The sequence below is a fragment of the Hibiscus syriacus genome, unplaced genomic scaffold, assembly GCF_006381635.1.
Source record: "Hibiscus syriacus cultivar Baekdansim isolate YM2019G1 unplaced genomic scaffold, ASM638163v2 tig00110271_pilon, whole genome shotgun sequence".
In the NCBI taxonomy this organism is placed as follows: domain Eukaryota; kingdom Viridiplantae; phylum Streptophyta; class Magnoliopsida; order Malvales; family Malvaceae; genus Hibiscus; species Hibiscus syriacus.
Window position 1 is genome coordinate 967,352 of NW_024062657.1, and position 12,316 is coordinate 979,667.

General features: G+C 33.8%; 1 pseudogene; it reads left to right on the forward strand.

Moving 5' to 3' along the window:
* The first annotated feature begins 983 nt into the window (after positions 1 to 983).
* On the forward strand, positions 984 to 9,830 carry LOC120115749 (annotated as a pseudogene).
* Positions 9,831 to 12,316: the final 2,486 nt, after the last annotated feature.

Below are 12,316 nucleotides of genomic sequence, written 5' to 3' on the forward strand. Positions count from 1 at the left end.
TCTAGGTCTAGGTTACATCTCTATTTATAATAGAAAACCCTGGTACATAATTACAAAATTAACCCTGTACCGTACCGCGGGGGCTACGCCCCCGCACCCCCAACCCACATAATTCGTAACCCCACAACAAGACTTTCTTTGTAAGGACAGTTGATGTTCGCTCACTCCGCTCCATCTCCTGTCCTCTTTACTGGTATATTTATAAGCCATACCTAACACCCCACCCCAATGTACGGCCTCTGTTTTGTGGAACATGTTGGTTAACATGCTGCTTTTGGGAGTGAGCTTGTTTTGTGACATCAACGGATGAAGCAAAGTGAGCAAAGCCATGTGATTGTTTGATGCGTTGGGATCGGACCGCTCCCCACTAGGGTGCAGACAACATTTCATACACTTTTCGGTGAGGGAAGTTAGGAAGACTAAACCTCACCAGAGACGATACTGAACCTGCTGAAAGAGTATGCAGACTATTGACAAACGGTACTTCACAGACTTCTCTCAAAAGAACTAGAACAAAGGTGAAAAGGTTAGAAAAGATAGCAAATGGCTATGGCTCAAGGTGAAAACGTTGGCAAACAAGATGTCTCGGGAAAGTTCAGCAAAGCCTGATATTATGTTTGCAGACAGTTTTGTTAACAAGGTTCATGCATTGCTGCGGCACTAATCACTACAAGGCATCAAAGACGGTTTTACAGATAGTGACTGGGTCAGTTTCGTTGATGATATGAACGGTACATCGGGATATTTATTCACTCTTGGACCTCGTTCTTTTTTTCCCCTCTTTTGGCATGGGGTTCGAAAAAAACAAGACACAATTGCTAATTGTGACAAATTATTATGACGATTTTAACTTTTGTTATAATTGTATATTTTTTTAATCTAATGCGACAATTATTTATTTTGTCACAAAAAAACTACTAATAGTGATAAAATTAATTTTGATAAAATTAAATTTACCACAATAGTAAAAATTTCTTGTAGTGATGCTAAGAGGAACTGTCCATAATAGGTTTGGGAAACTGGAGAACGATATGGCAGAAGAAGCCAACCGACTGCGTGAGGTTTCATTATGCAAAAAACTAAATGTTTTGTAGGTGTTCATTTTTTTTTATAAAAAAAATTGACAAAGTCCTTCAAATTGCGAGAACAATATCCAATGCCAACAAATTTCATGCAGGTATAGCCACTTAATCCATTGTTATAGAAAGAGCCTTTAAATCTGTATTTTCCTACACTAATTAAATTCTTCTACTTTATAGGTTGTTCATGTTGAAGAGTTTCAGCCAATGGATACGTACTACAGAATCATTGAAGGAAAAGTAGGCATGTAGATTTTCATGAAGTGGAGATATTTGCTTCCGATAAATATTAGTAAATTATTTCACCTTTCAATATGATATTATTCCTTGCAGGATGCCCAAAGTTCTAAAGGAGAGACTTGACATTTTTCTTTAGTTTCCACTGAATTCTAAAAGTATATCTTTTATACTCCCAAATCTTCATTGGTATACTTTTATTTTCCTTTATCATTGCTTTGTATACAGTTACATATACCTGAGATGCCCTTTCCATTGCAGGTTGAATTGCTCTTTACTCGAGTATGTTGCTGCTGCTCGGTTTGCAGTCATATTCCATAGATCAGAATTCATTTCACTTTCAAGCTATAGTATTTGGAGTTGGGTGCGAGTATCGTTGGATACGAGTATGCATCTAATACGGATGTGTTCCATTTCTTTCTGCGTTTAGAGAATTTATTCAGAGTCGTGTTCCCATACCTATGTCTAAACATGCATCTAAGTGTATGTACTATGTAGTCAAAATATATGTATGTTGTATATAACCAAAGAAAGCCATTTAAATTGGAACCAATACATACCATAATATTATCAAAATATATAATTAAATTTAAATTGAAACACGGACAACTCTACTCGATTCAACTCTACTGATTCAACTTGAAAATTTTTAAATAAAGTTTCAACTAGCTTGTATCATTTGAGATAATTTTCCTTAAAATAAAATTTTATCTTGCTTTTAACTTAAGATACAACTTTCGAGATTGTTTTGAAAAAAATAAGAAGAAAAAATTGTCTCTCTCGAGACTATTTCTTTTGAAAAATTATATCTCTTGAAAATTTCATCTTACTTGAGATTGTTTCTCTTAAGATAGTTTCCTTTGAAACACCATGTTAATTGTTGAAAGTTCTTCCTTTAAAACACCAAATTTATCCCTCTTAAGATAGTTTCCCTTGAAACACTATATTAATCTCCTTTGAGATTTATTTGAAATATTATTTTCTTGAAAACTATTTCCCATAAAAAAATACATTTAGTAGATTATGTTAGCAATATGCCACACTTTCAAAGATATGGGTAAAGAAACCAAGTTTATATATTTTAGATGCACTAATAAACGATATTGATGGCTTTTGCAGATCATGTCTCCCTGAAGAAATCCAATGACAGTTGCGTTTGCTGAAAAAAGTTTTTAAAATTACGATTGTTGAAAACTTATTTGAGATAGTTAATGTTACAAGAAAAGTTGGATGATCTAGCCATTTTATGTATCGAGAAAAATATATTTGACCATATTGATATAGACACTATTATTAATAATAGTACATCTAAAAATATTTGTAAAAAAATATTTTGTGAGTAGTTGAGTGTTTAATAACTTTTTTGAATTGTTTTATTTAAAATTTAATATATTTATTAGATATATTAGAGCAAAATAAAAAACATAATTTACGAATAAATTTGTAATTTATTTTTATCTACTCTTAAAAGATTTTAAATATTTATTATTAGATGTCTAATTTTTAAGTTTGCCTTAGGGCTACAAAAATCTCATAAACGAATTTGTCTTCATGTTAGTATTATATCTCTTTATGTTAACATCACACAACTCTTCATGTTAACATCACATGTCTTCAAGTTAACAACATATCTCTCTATATTAACATCACATCCCTTCATGTTAACATCACACATCTCTTTATGTTAACATTATATCTCTTTATGTTGACATTATTCATCTCTTCAGATTAACATCACATCTCTTCATGTTAACATCATATCTCTTCATTTTAATATCACAAGTCTCTTTATGTAAACATACCATAGATGATTGTATTTGCTACCTTTATGAACTATGAAAACGGACCCAGGTTGGTTACTCATCACCAGCGGAGAATGGGATCATGCAAGATTTGGGCCTCTGTGTACCGGCAGTTAGTACTCTCCAATTTCTTCTATAATTTTTCCTTTCAATTTTTATTTGTTTACAAACACAAAAACTCATGCATAAGCACAAGAAACGTGAAGCTAAGTTATCTTACTAGGATTTAGGTGAGTGACAAATAGATTGGACATGAATATTTATGAAAAATTGATGAATCCTTTGTAATCTTTCCCACCAATTTGCAATACTCTATTTTTCGTTCAATAATGACAATTGGAGGAGTGGTAGGAGCAATTCTAAGTGGGAAGATAGCAGATCTTATCAGTAGAAAACGTGTAAGTTCATCTTCTTCTTCTTTAAGCCTTTACATCTTCAACAGATGTTTCAAGTTAAATTCCATATAAAATTGGTTTATTCCTCTAAATTAATGTGTTCATTGTCTGTGAGAAACAGACAATGTGGTTTTTTGATGTCTTCTGCACTTCTGGGTGGCTATCAATAGCATATGCAAAGGTTAACTTCTAGTTCAATGAAGTTCTATGTTAACTAGATATTGTAACCCCATATAGGTCAATTCTTAAAAAGATCTAATAAAGGGTTATGTTTAATTCTTTCTGAAAGAATGCCTTTTGGCTTGACATTGAAAGGTTGTCCATTAGAATTGGAGGTGCCATGATTAGTTATGTGGTAATGAACTAAGGTTTGTTGTTCATTTTTCAACTTCAAGCAATTTTTATGCTGATATACATTATGAAACAAGTACATTTTTATATAGCTAATGTAACATCCTCATACCGATACGAGTGATCCGATCTAATCTGGGGTGTCACATTAGGGTCACCAGAGCGACCCAGACTGAAAATCCTAGAAAATTTAAAATTTTTGTTAATCTATTTAAAACTCTAAAATAATTTATAGATAAAATACAAGTTCAAAAAATCATATATATATTAAAAATAGAATTCAACAATATCCAGTAATAAAACAAGTTTTAAATTCGAATATAAAACATAATACAAACTATATGCCCCATAATTGTATGCACCGTACTCCACAAGTAACACCGGCGGAACTCCTTTACTGATGTCAATAAAATCACATAATCAACCTTAAATGGTAAGTAACAGAGTGAGCTTTGGAAGCTCAGTAATACAAAACTACCAGATGGATGCAATAGGTCATCAAGTATAAGGTAAAGCATAGCTTTCCTTAGTGGGACAAACATCATAAGATTATATCGATGATTTCAGATTCCATTAGCTAAGTCTTCAGTTACAAAAAAAAAATTACAGTCTGAAGGAAGTATTCAGAGAAACAGATTTAGAAAGTTGAATTGGGGAGTCTAGTGAGTTCCAACAAAACAAAGAAATGTGTACATATCCTTTAAAAACATTGGTAGTTTAAAAGATATTTTAAAACTAGAGTAATACTCTCCAACTGATCACCGATGTACATTTCCTTAGAACTGCATCCATAAGGACTTACCCTAGGCCCATTGGGCGTAAGAGCCAACCTAAGGGAATATCTTAGGGCCTAAGAGCCTACCCAAGAGTGTACATTGGGGCCTAAGAGCCTACCCAAGGAAATACCTTGGGGCCTTAGAGCCTACCCAAGGAAATACATTAGGGCCTCAAAGCCTACCCAAGTGACACCTTAGGTCCATAAGGATTTACAAGCTTGATCAGAGCTGAACCTCCATAATCCATAATCCTACCCAAACAGTATCCTAATAAATTGGTTCCTACAGTAATCCAGTAATTTCCATGATCCATAAATCATGATTAATTATAATTTCTAGTGAAAACGGGTAACCAGAGAACACATACCATGTTGTCATAGTTCATAAACAATAAATCAATACATCAGTAAGTCAGAATATCAAATAGTTAAAATATTCACTAATTCAATAACTTCAATGAATCACGTTTGAGAACAGATAAAACAGTCATATAACACATAGGGAACACACTAGAGGATCTAATTATTTCCCAAGGGTACTTGGTATTTATCAGGTAAGGAGCCACAAAACTTCTGCAAATTGATTGAATTTTAGAGCGAGATCCCTATATAAAGGAAGTTTGATAGTTAACTGATTTATCAATCATTCGAGAAGTGATTTATCAAGATCATGTAGTATTTAGATATATCAACAAGGTATTCAAGAATTATTGTATCAAAATTTATTTAGGATTCAGAAATTACTAAAGTGGTTCCATCAATAAGGCTTATAAGGGCATTTTTGTCATTTAATTCTTGAGAAATTTGATAAATCCATTTAATAAGGGTATGCAGCAATTTACATAATTATGGATTTCAAGCATCTTAACGGGGTTTCAATCCCAATCGCACTATTCAATTCCTAGCGAAGTTGACACTTATAAATTATGTAGGTAAATAAACTTCATGAATATTAATTTCTTAAAATTGGTTGCACTGCAGACTCGAACTGATCACCTTCAGAACCATCTTTGGATGGATCATGAGGAGACGAACAGGTATTTAAGCATTATTTATTTACTTCCCGTTTTATAATAGTATTAGGGATGATTGACCTATTTAGGTCATACTCTAAAAACCTCAGGGGCATTACAACATTTAAAGTTTCATCGGTATCTTCAGAAGTTATCGAAAGGCAATTGCTTAATCCAAGTCATGAGGGGATTTATATCATTTTGGCATTTGAGGTAGATTTATTCATTCCAGAGCTTAAGGGTATTTAGTCATTCCAGGGCTTGGGTGTATTTTAGGTTATTTCACATGTTAGGGTTACTTTGGTCATTTTACAGTTTAAGGGTATTTCAGTCCTTTCCTTCCATCTAGTCTTTCCATTTAATTCAAACTTGTCATTTATTTCAGTCATTTCAAACAATTCTGACAATAAGAGTACCTTCGATAAGTTAACATTCGGGTGTATGCTCATAAATTAGAAATTATGGGTCTACTGCATTCTCAGAGGTTACGAACTGTTTATCAGAAATATTCCGAACAAAATAGGAACTTGACAGTTAAATAAGTAATTTCTCGAATTAGATACGAATTTTCAGGGTATTTTCTCAATCAGGGTCAATCTAGGCTATTTTTACCTCTCAATGGTAATTTCGTAATTTCTCATCTAGATATTTTTGGTGTTTCAATTTCTAACAAGAGTAAACAAATTTTAAGGGTTATGAGGTTAAACGCTTCACTGTTAATTATTAAACTTGTAATTATTCCTTATAAATCTTTTAATTTCTTATATGAGTCATTAGAGTTTTTTTCAACTACTTACTTTTTACCACATTCAAATCGAGTTTAGAAATAATTAACTATACATATGAGACAAAACATATTCATCCATACACTTAGCAATACCAACATGTATAGTAAAGCATGCATAGGGTAGTAAAGTATTACCTCGATTCTCAAGTTTCACCGGTCGAACATTCAAACTCTATTTGATCGCTCTCAAACATAATCCAATGTCTAATAATATTTTAGATACATATCAACGGAAATTACATCCGAAATGGAGCTTAATTGTGAAAAACAGATTGAATCAGGAAGTTAATTAGTGATAAACAACTTACCGGGTTTGAATTTAGCGAAACAGACCTCAAAATTGGACTCAGGACTCCGTGTGAAATTTTCCAGTCTTGTAGATCAGCACTTTGGGAGTCTTATAGTGGCGGCGGAGTGGTGAAGAAACATCGAGGTTGGCCGAAAAAGACGAAAAACCAAAGCAACAGGGTGGGTTTTTGGCGGAGCTTTGGGACGAATTTTTATGGCGAACGGTGCCAATTTTCAGAGCGAGGTTGGAGGGGTTTAGGAAACCAGTCGATGGAGAATCGAAAGCTAGCGGCGGTGCACTCCAAAGATGGCCGAATGGCAAGGAATCAACGAGGGCCGGCGGGGAGTGGCTATGGATTGGGGTTGAGAAAATTAGGGATTTTTGGGTACTCACCGAACTTTGAGCCTTAGAAACATTTTTAATAATAAAATATCAAAATAGTGCCCTAGCCTAAATGGCTAAGGCATGAGCGGCTATACCCTGAACAGGAGTTTAAAACCCCTCAGCCACATTTTCCTATATTTTTTCTCTACCGACAAAAAAAGGAAAAATTTAGTGTTAAGTTCCTGAACTTCCTACAGATTCTAAATCGGGTTGTAAGTTCTAAAAATTTGCAATTTGTCCCTAAATTTATTAAATAAATTTATAATATTTTATTTTTATTTCAAAATGGGGTTGTGACAAATAACACCTAAAAGTCTCCAAGGTTCCTTTGCATCATCAAATATGGTAAAATATACTTAAATCAATTTATTATGTGATCTAAAATTAATTAGATATGACTTTCTTTTATCATGCAGTTGATGATTACTTATGGGGTTGCACTTACGTTTTACATTTGAACCTTCATTTCATGGCGCTCCTTGGCTATGATTAGTATGTAATTTGCTTTTTTATTTATTAGATAAAGCAAAATATAGTGTTAGTTAAGTATAGTGTTTTATCTATCTGTTTTTCAGGTGCAATCCCGTGTGTAGTACAGATAATAGGCTTGTTTTTCATTCCAGAGTCCCTAGATGGCTGGTAAGTCTAACTCCATTGTATTCGGAAGCTTTTTAAGTCCGTAACATGTTAGAGAAACATATAAGAGAAATTATGCACTTGATTCTTTACTTTTGAGTTGGCACAGTGTAAATGCAAGATGTGAATGGCTTCTACAGGCAAAAAAAGGTCGAGAAAAAGAGTTTGAAGCTTCCTTGAAACGTCTTAGGGGAGACTCGAATATTTCTACAGAAGCAGCTATTATCAGAGTAGATTTTAGCTTCATATCTTTTAGTTTTCCCCAGGAAATTTGGAACGCTTATTTCCTCATGATATGTGCTTATGTTCTCTTGTAGGGTTATTTGGAAACTCTTGAGCAACAGACAGGAGCAAGTTTCTTTGAATTGTTCCGAAAGAGATATGTTAATTCACTCATTGTGTGCTGAGAATAAATATGTAATTCCTTTTATGGCTTGCCTGATCGTTTTATAAATGGCTTATTGGAATTTGCAGGTTGGAGTTGGCTTAATGTTATTGCAACAACATGTAGGAGCAGGTGCCATGGGAAATTATGTTCGTACCATATTTGAAGAAGCATGTAAATTTATATCTTCTATGTTGGTGCTTATGTAATTATTGCACAGCGTAGTATATTTTTTGTTGTCATAAAAGAAGATGAAGACACAAAGTTGTCTACAACAGGCATATCAGGCAACCTTGGCCTTTAAGTTTTAGCTATTGTCCATGTACCTTCATGGCTTCTTTTCTAAGTTGGAGTTAAGATAAAATTATGTTCCAAGCATTTCCAAGACATGTTAATTACATTGTTTTTCCAAATTCCAATAGCAATTTTAGGTTTATTTTTAACGAATAGATCCAGTAGACGACCACTTCTATTGGTTAGTTTCGTAACCATTTCATTTTAAGATAGTAAAATTGTTGAACAAACAAGAAAAAAAGGCATTTCAACCTTATACAACTTTCTGCAAATGGAATATGCTTCAACTGCTTTGTCCAGGGACTCTCATTCTGCTTTAAGGTATAACAAAGCTTAATTCTCATCATCAAGAGACTGTCATTTCTTATTTGATTCTTTCCGCTTCTTTTTTTCTCTCTCCTACAATCAGGAGCTCCCCAATCTGAAGGTACTTCGTTTCTAGCACTTCCTGGCATTTTGGTACATCAGTTTTACTATCTTCTTCTTTGCAATTATTTTTCCAATGGACATAACCATTGTTAGAATTTGACTCGAATTCAAACGGACACAAATTAATTAATATATAAATATTGGGAAAGTAGAAACCCAATTTGATTAAAAGTAGAAACCTTTATTAAAGTAGATTTCTACTTTATTTAGTTTTCTTTTGTAATCAAGTATATATTCTTATTAATATATACTAAGAGACAGGGTTAGATATCAAGTATTTTTCTTTAACCAAAATTCTCTTATAATTTTCTTCCTTCATATTAGTTAAATTCTTCTCATTTACCCTTGGTTTTCCCTTTTGGGTTTTCCACGTAAATCTTAGTGTTATTTGTTTTTTCTTTTTTTGATCGTATTTATTTGTTTGTCGATAATCATAGTTTTGATAATATAATAAATTCAAGATTGTGTCTACAATGAAGTATGATATTCCTCTGTTGGATCAAAACACAAAGTTCTCGCTATGACATGTAAAGATTCTTGATGTTCTTACACAATTATATCTCGATGATACAATAGAATGATTTGATTAGAATTCAGAAACACAATGGACGAATGAGGAAAAACGTAAGGATCGTAAATCTCTTTCTCAAATTCGTTTGCACATATCAAATCAAATTTTGCAGGATGTGTTAAAAGAAAAAACAGTTGCATCTTTGTGGGCAAATTTGAAGCAACTTTACATGCATAAATCATTGACCATCAAGTTGCACCTAAAGCAATGTCTTTATTCACTTAAGTTGGCAGAAGGTTCGTCACTTGAAGAGCACATGACCACATTCAAGGAAACTGTCTCTGATCTAGAGACTTTAGAAGTGAAGTATGATCAAGAAGACTTAGGATTGATCCTCCTATGTTCGTTGCCTTCTTCCTACTCATCTTTTAGAGACACAATATCGAGAAACTCTCATTCTTGAAGAGGTTTACAATGGCTTGCATTCGTTCGACAAGATGAATCATCTTGTATATAATTCTGAGTCCCAATAAGAGGGTATTGTGGTGCATGGATTGATTAGCTCTGGCCGTGAAAGAAAGACGAGCGTTCTTCTGGTAGTAAAGGAAGGGGTATATCAAAATCTTCTAATAGGAGTAAAACTTGTCACTTTTGTAAAAAGGAAAGTCATATTAAAACAGAGTGTTATAAGTTTCAGAATAAGATAAAGAGAGAGGCTGAAGAATAGTCCGCAGAGATATCTATTGTTGTAAATGTTTTAGAAGATGTTGAATGCGAACTCCTAGTGGTTTTTGATAACAATGCGAAGGCGAGTGATGAGTGGATCCTTGATTATGGGTGTACATATCACATCTATCCTAACCATGATTGGTTTGTAACCTATGAAGCTGTGTCAGCAGAAATTTTATTGATGGGTAATAATGCATCTTGTAAGATTCCAGGAATTGATAGTGTCAAACTCAGGATGCATGATGGAATTGTCAGAATCCTGAGTGATGTTTGTCAAGTTCCAGATTTGAAGCATAACCTAATATCGTTAAGTATTCTTGACATAAAAGAGTATAAGTACAATGCTGAAGGTGGAGTTTTGAAGGTTAGAAAGGGTTCTCTTGTTGTAATAAAAGAAAAGAAAAAGAATTAAAGGTTGTACATTCTCCAAGGGTTTACAATTACTGGTGATGCTACTATTGCATCATCTGCACTATTAGGGGAAGATGTAACTATGCTTTGGCATATGCGCCTAGGACACATGAGTGATATTGGCATGTCAGAGTTGAGTAGAAGAGGTCTCCTTGATGGTCAAGGAATTTACAAGCTGGAATTTTGCGAACACTGCATATTTGGCAAACAGAGAAGAGTGCGCTTTATCAAAGGGATTCAAGATTACGTTCATAATGATCTATGGGGACTATCTAGAGTATCCTCTCATGGTGGTGCAAACTACATGTTGACAATTATTTATGACTATTCTAGAAAAGTTTGGTCATTTTTCTTAAAGCAGAAAAATGATACGATGACCACATTCAATAATTGGAAGAAAATGATTGAGAAACGGATTAGAAGGCAAGTTAAACGTCTTCTTATTGATAATGGTTTAGAATTTTTTTCTGGAGAATTTAATGAGTTATGCAAGAAAGAAGGGATTGTGAGACACCTGACAGTCTGTCAAACACCACAACAACACAATAAAAAGGTGTTACTGAACGGATGAATAGAACGATAATGGAGAGGGTTGGTTGTATGTTCTCTAATGCTGGTCTACTAAAGTCATTTTAGGCTGAAGCGATGTCTCTAGCATGTTTTCTGATTATCATGTCTCCGACTATGGCCATTGACAAAAAGATTCTACAAGAGGTATGGTTTGGATAACCTGTAGATTATTTTAATTTGAAGATATTTAGTTTTCCTCCGTATGCTCATGTAAATAATGGTAAATTGGAGCCTAGATCCATAAAGTGCATCTTTATAGGATATAAATTGGGAGTAATAGGCTAAAAGTTGTCGTGTCCCAAAACTAGAAAGATAGTTATTTGCAAAGATGTGATATTTGATCAATCTACTATGTTGCGAGGATCACCCCTTAATGAAACTACCAAGAGTTCATACGAATCATAAATCGCACAGAAAAAGGTGGATATTCAGTTTGAAGTAGGTTCCACATCTGACACACTAGAAAAGAATAGAAATCCTCCACAAAAATTCGATTCGTCATCATCTATTGCACATAATAGACCTAAAAGAGAAATAAAGCAATCGCAAAGGTACGCAGAGGCTCTTAATTGCAAAGACTCAAACAAGTGGATGATCACAATGCAAGAGGAAATAGAGTCACTTCACGAGAATAACACTTAGAATTTAGTAAAACTTCCCAGTGAAAAGTGAGACATTCAGTGTAAATGGGTGTACAAAAAGAAGGAAGGAATTCTGGAAGTTGAAAAACCTAGATACAAGGCAAGACTGGTTGTGAAGGGATTCAACTAAATCCTTGTTGACTTTAATGACGTGTTTTCTCTTGTGGTAAATCGTAGTTCGATTAGAGCTTTTCTTGGGATAGTAGCTATGCGAGACCTTGAGCTTAAGCAGTTAGATGTGAAAATAGCATTTTGCACGATGAACTTGAAGAGGACATTTAAATGCAATAGTCGAAGGGTTTCATGGTCTAAGAAAAGGAGGACCATATTTGTTTGTTAAACAAGTCTCTTTATGTGCTTAAGCAGTAACCAAGACAAAGGTATAAGAGGTTTGACACTTTTATTATTTCTCTTGGTTTTAAGCGAATCAATTTTGACAGTTGTGTTTACTTCAAAAAGAATCGCAATGGTTCGCCTATATACATACTTCTTTATGTTGATGATATGTTGATAGCTGCAAGCAATAAATAAGAGAATAGACATGTGAAAACTCAACTTAATAAGGAGTTTGAGATGAAAGATCTGGGTCATACGAAGA